The sequence below is a fragment of the Mycetomoellerius zeteki genome, unplaced genomic scaffold (genome assembly GCF_001594055.1).
Source record: "Mycetomoellerius zeteki isolate Tzet28-1 unplaced genomic scaffold, Tzet1.0 scaffold62, whole genome shotgun sequence".
In the NCBI taxonomy this organism is placed as follows: domain Eukaryota; kingdom Metazoa; phylum Arthropoda; class Insecta; order Hymenoptera; family Formicidae; genus Mycetomoellerius; species Mycetomoellerius zeteki.
The window spans coordinates 2,962,915-2,968,212 of record NW_017257632.1 but is presented as its reverse complement, the minus strand read 5'-3'; the positions used below and the strand labels follow the sequence as shown (position 1 = coordinate 2,968,212).

The 5,298-nt window shown below is 37.4% G+C and overlaps 1 protein-coding gene across 4 annotated transcripts in view; it reads left to right on the top strand.

The window, feature by feature from the left end:
• The first annotated feature begins 892 nt into the window (after positions 1-892).
• Dh31-R (Diuretic hormone 31 Receptor) overlaps positions 893-5,298 on the top strand; it is a 107,507-nt gene continuing 103,101 nt past the window's right edge. For 2 of the 4 annotated variants that reach the window (XM_018457126.1, XM_018457129.1), the window contains exon 1: positions 893-1,413. The gene's annotated coding sequence lies outside the window, so the exon portion shown is untranslated. Of the gene's footprint in view, positions 1,414-2,265; positions 2,652-5,298 lie in introns of those variants that run through there. The other 2 variants (XM_018457127.1, XM_018457128.1) reach the window with 2 other exon arrangements.

Sequence of the window (5,298 nt, the reverse complement as noted above, 5' to 3'; positions counted from 1 at the left end):
TTACATCATATCATATTTTAATCTAAATTATGATTGTATGTTCCACAGCTGGATAAGTAGAATAACAAGTTATGATAACAATAACAAGTCATCAAATCAAAATAAATCGTTACTGATTGAAAAATGACTTCCAGAGTGTGTTTAGGAAGATATATTAGCGCTGTTTGTGTTATTCTATTCTTGTTTTACGAAACTAAAAATAATAAAAATATACAGTAAAATATATTTTATTTATGTTAGAAATGACCTACTCGAATTCTTGTTGTCAACACAAAATTTCGTGTTGAATTTTTAATATATTCCGGTGTTAATTTAATATAATGTAATCACGTTGTTTAAATATTTTATGTTAAATTGATATTCAATTTCTTAGTGTCAAAATAATACAATTTATGAGTAAGTGAATAATTAACATAAGAATAATGTATTTCAAATGTAAATTCTCGGACGAATGAATAAAATACATGTAATTAATTTAATGTATGTATATTATAAATGTTAATTTTACTGAAAAGCTATACTTTCAGTTCGTTGACAAATTGCGTCAATATTTACTGTTAATTTTTAAATATTTGTGTTAATTTCTAACTTATTCATCTTGTTCTAAATTAATACAAAAATTTAAATGATCTATTGGGACACGTGAAATATATTAAATTTGTTTTAAATTTAATACAAATTTTCCAACTATATATAATTCCCGTGTTTCTTCATCACGAACATTGCTGCAACTCCTTATTAGTCTTCTGCAGAGTTGATCGAGAGAAGTTTGCAGGCCAACCCTTTCGGGGTTGTTTTAACCGGCGAGGGGGCGTCGTCATCGTCGACGACGACGCCGTCGCGTCGACGGGGGCTATATTCATTGCCGCCAGTTTCTCGGCGGTGGCGGCGCGCGCACTTCGAGTCACGTTTGGTTCGCGCCCGCTCGAGAAGGAGTTTAGTAGCAGCTGCGCGTCCGCGTGCCACGCGAACTGTGAACGTATTTACCATTCGGTTGCAACGTCTGTCAATCGTCGGCCGTCGATCACCGGTAAGAGTTAAAGCCGTTCTTTATTACTGTACGTAATAATGAAGGGAAGCGCGGAACGACGAAGGACGGACGGGCGGGCGCGCGCCGTCTGAACTTCGCCGCGAGTCACCGCGAGACTCGCGCGAACGTGGCCGCGAGTACGAGGGCGGAGTGTTGCGCGCGCGCGCGAGCGCGAGGACGGATGCGTCGTTTTAACGCGTAAACGCGCACGGTATCGTCAAAACGCGCTTCGTGGATATACGGACCGATTGTTGGCATCGATCTAGAAAAAAGGAACGGAGCAAAGGACGGATCATCACGTGTTCGCGACATAATTACGCTTGTTATCGCGCATCGTGAAACGCGGGACAACGAGAACGTTCGCCCGAGTGGAAAAACTCAAGGTACATTACTCTACTACATACGATCTTGCCCTTTTCCTCTTGGCCGCTTCATTGGGACGGAAAGTCCTTTAATCATTCGTCGAGATACACTTTTTTTTTTAGAAAGATAACGTCCCCGCGAACAACAGTGATTTTTGCGGCACCGTAACTTGAACGTTGTAAAAAGTCTCTAAGGCCGGTATTCATAGTCAGTTTCTTATTTCAAGACATCTTAAGTAATGTTTTATAGTGATAATATCCTCTGCGATTGATTTATGACATCTTAAGACGATCTTGGACATAAAAACCGACTATAAATACCAGCCTACGAGGCTTCGAAGTCTCGGCACGATAATATTAATTCGTCCTAAATGAGTTTTATCTTCGATTTGTGCCATCGTTTACGTAACACGACAAGGCTGTTCGCGTTGCTTGCATTTTTTATACTCGACATCTCTGCTTTTTTTCTTTTCGACGCTCGATTATAATATTTATATAATTTTAAGTGCTAGGGGATTTCAAACAACGCGAACAGAGACCTATTAACATTCGCTCTGACTACTTGAGCAGTGCTTCTTTTTTCATTTCTGATGCTACCGAATTTGCGAAGTTGGTATTATCGTTTGCTACGAAGGGGGCCAAGTCCTCGCTGTTCTTGGTAAAGATCGCGTAAACGACGGGGATTAACGTTTAAGATTTAAGCTTCCGCTGACGAATCTCACCGACGAGTAAGTATTTCGTCGATAAAGGAGGCATTACGACCCCTTTCCTTCGCATTTGAAGAGAAAGTCGAGAAGTTAAATTTGCATCCCTCGAGCTAAGCCCATGAATTAGTCGAATGATTAAAGGTTCGGGAGTCAAGGAGAATCACCTCGAGTATTTCCGGGTAATAATTAAGGTCCCGCGGGGTGCCTCGCCGAGTTCGAGTACATGTTCCTCTTAGCTAGTATAACCGGGGATTATCACGAGTGAACGGCTGTGTGCACTAATATTCAAAGTGCAGCAAATCGCGGGATCGATCGATTCGAGAAACAACGTATACGTCCACGCGTAATCGCGATCGAACGTTATTCAGCGCAACGATTAAGAATTTTACCGATCCGATCGCATTTACAATCCTTGTGCATTCGATGGCAACAACAGACACGCCCCTCAGAGAACGGCGCGGCGGACGCGGTCATCGGTGACCACAGAAACGGACCATTCATTCGGCAACTAGGCGCAGATCGCGTAGGACTGCCTAACCACGTACGTCCCTGGTGAGTACGTGTCCTTGCCGCGTGGATGAAATTATTCAAATGGTAGCCAGTGTGCAATTACCGTGCGAATACGCGCGGCAGCAGCTCGGAGATACGGGCGCGCGCGCGCGCGCGCGCGCGAGAGAGAGAGAGAGAGAGAGTCGTCATTCGCGTAGGATTCGAGATTCATGTCGAATCGAGCCCTCAACCAATTTATCAGAGTCTGTCAGGTTCCATGTGTTAATCCCAATGATTTAAGCTCGAAACCAAACAGTCAGAGATGTATCTGTAACGTTAATGCAAGACCATCGAGCTTGACTCCTGCACGCTGTAGGAGTCTTAAATTATTCCTTCGATTCTAAACCAGACATCCGAGCACTTGAAATGTGTTTGCGAAACTTACAAATGGAATCTGTCGAATCTTCGATGTGCAGCTGAGAGCTTTAATAAATTCTCCCTTCAGAATTAAATAGCTGCACGCTCGCGATACATTTGTAGAAATGTATTAGCTCGTAAAAGTGCCCTCCCAGCTTTCGATAATTATCATGTGGGTGTGCTGAAAATTTAAATTAAATTTTCTCAATTTAAAATAATGTATTTTAAAATGTCTCTTCGATAATTTGTATAACGAGGAAACCGAGAGAGCTTAATAACAATCAAAAGCTCGAAATGTCAAGATCATTAAGGATTAACTGATCAGTTCTTCAGTTTTCAGAAATAACGATTTAGCTCTGCTATAACTTTAATGCGTAATGAGCCGTTATTAATTCCTTTTTCATGATACAGATACCGTTTTAGATGAAACTAATTTCTAAAATCATAATAGCAAGATTTGTTATCATAACTCTGATAATCCTGACGTGAATAATCGTAGCAAAGCAATAACTCTCGCTAAGATTCGGAATATTTTACCGTTCATATTTGAATTTATGTTTCGCGTCACATTTAAGCTTTTACGCAATCATATGGATATTTTGGAATTTCCGAAATATGAAACGTCCGAATAATATGAGGATCGCACTTTAACATTAAAATAAAATTAAAATGTATGTGCATGTGTATGTATATAATCACTGTGAATTCATATAGAAAGTCAAAGATTAAATGGATCTTCATTAAAATGTCGTCAATCAAAATATTGTTCGCGAGTGGTTTTTCCAAATTTAATATCACTGTAGAAAATACGATATATTTTCGCATATGTGATGACTTGTACGATTATTTTACTTTATGTTGTCAATTTTTATATAATTCAGCCATCCAGGTCTAGAACGTGCATATATTTAGCGCGCTAATACAGAATAAGCTCGCATCATAAATCATGATTTAACGCCTTAGTTTATATTCGTATCATACATTTAGCGCTAAATGTGGCTATCTACTTTTCGATCTGTCGTAATAACGCGATGGCAGATACGATCTTTATATAGGACAAAGAAAATTCAGCATCAATGATGGCCGCATTTAGCGCTAAATGCGGAATACGAATATAGGTCGCCTTGTCTCTGATTAGCGGTGCATTTAACGCTTACCTGGTCATGCAATTCAAAGTTCCAGCTGAGTAATATGAAGATCGCGTTTATCCCTCTAGTTAAGTATGAATGAGATGATTTCAAAATGTTGCAGCCGTTTGACGGAGATATAGATTCAATTGATGAAAGTGCAAAGCGATTGCGTATCACGAATGAGGTGCTCATACATGTTATCAAGACATTCTGCCAGTTGAATTAGAAGAAATTAGTAAATATTTATTTTACTAATTTAATTAATTAATAAATTGTTAAATTTATAAAAAGGGAAAGATGAACTTCTTAATTTTTAAAAAATTAGCTTGAAAGTTTTGAATTTTGTTTAACTTTCTCTAATTATTTTCTATCTATTTCAGTTTCTATTTCAATTTCTTTTATATAACGGAATTATTTGATTCATCTTTTTAATAATAATTAAAATAAATTAGAATAAAATTACATTTGTTACAAATTGGATATTTAATAATAATAAAATTGGACATTTAATTCTTGTGCATTTTGCACAAGAGAAAATTAAAGTGATTATTCGTCTAATTATTTGTGATGATAGTAGGTGTCGAGAGCGGGAAAGGATAGAAATTCAAACAATTTCAATCTAATCCTTCATGTCGCCGATTACAAATTCAATTTCGTAAAATGAATTCTTGTTCGCGAGTTGTTTCCCGTTCCAATTAATTGCATTTCTTAGATATATGTCCGCTTTGAAGAAAGAAGTAGCATTCTGATAAGATTTACTCATATAAATTAGATAACTTGGTTTCGTACTAACATTAAAAAAGTGATTTAAATATTCAAGCATGCAAATAACACGGTGGATATTAAACAGATGCTTTATTTTCTCTATGCTGTGCATTTTTAGCTTTTCACAGTTTTTACACCTTTCTTAGTTTTTCTTTTCTTTCCTTCTGCTGCCTACAATTTGAATATACACTTACTTTATTTGAAATGCAAAAAGTATATTTGGAAAGTATCTATAGTTGAAAGAAGTCTATTTACTATTTCATTATATTTGAAACTTTGTTACGAACATGAGATTCCCAAGTGAATAACTCAGTTTGAACTTAGTTTTGTAGCTGTCATACGTATGCATGCATTTATCAGTTTTGCGAAGGAATGTTCATTGTACAGAAAGGGAAAGA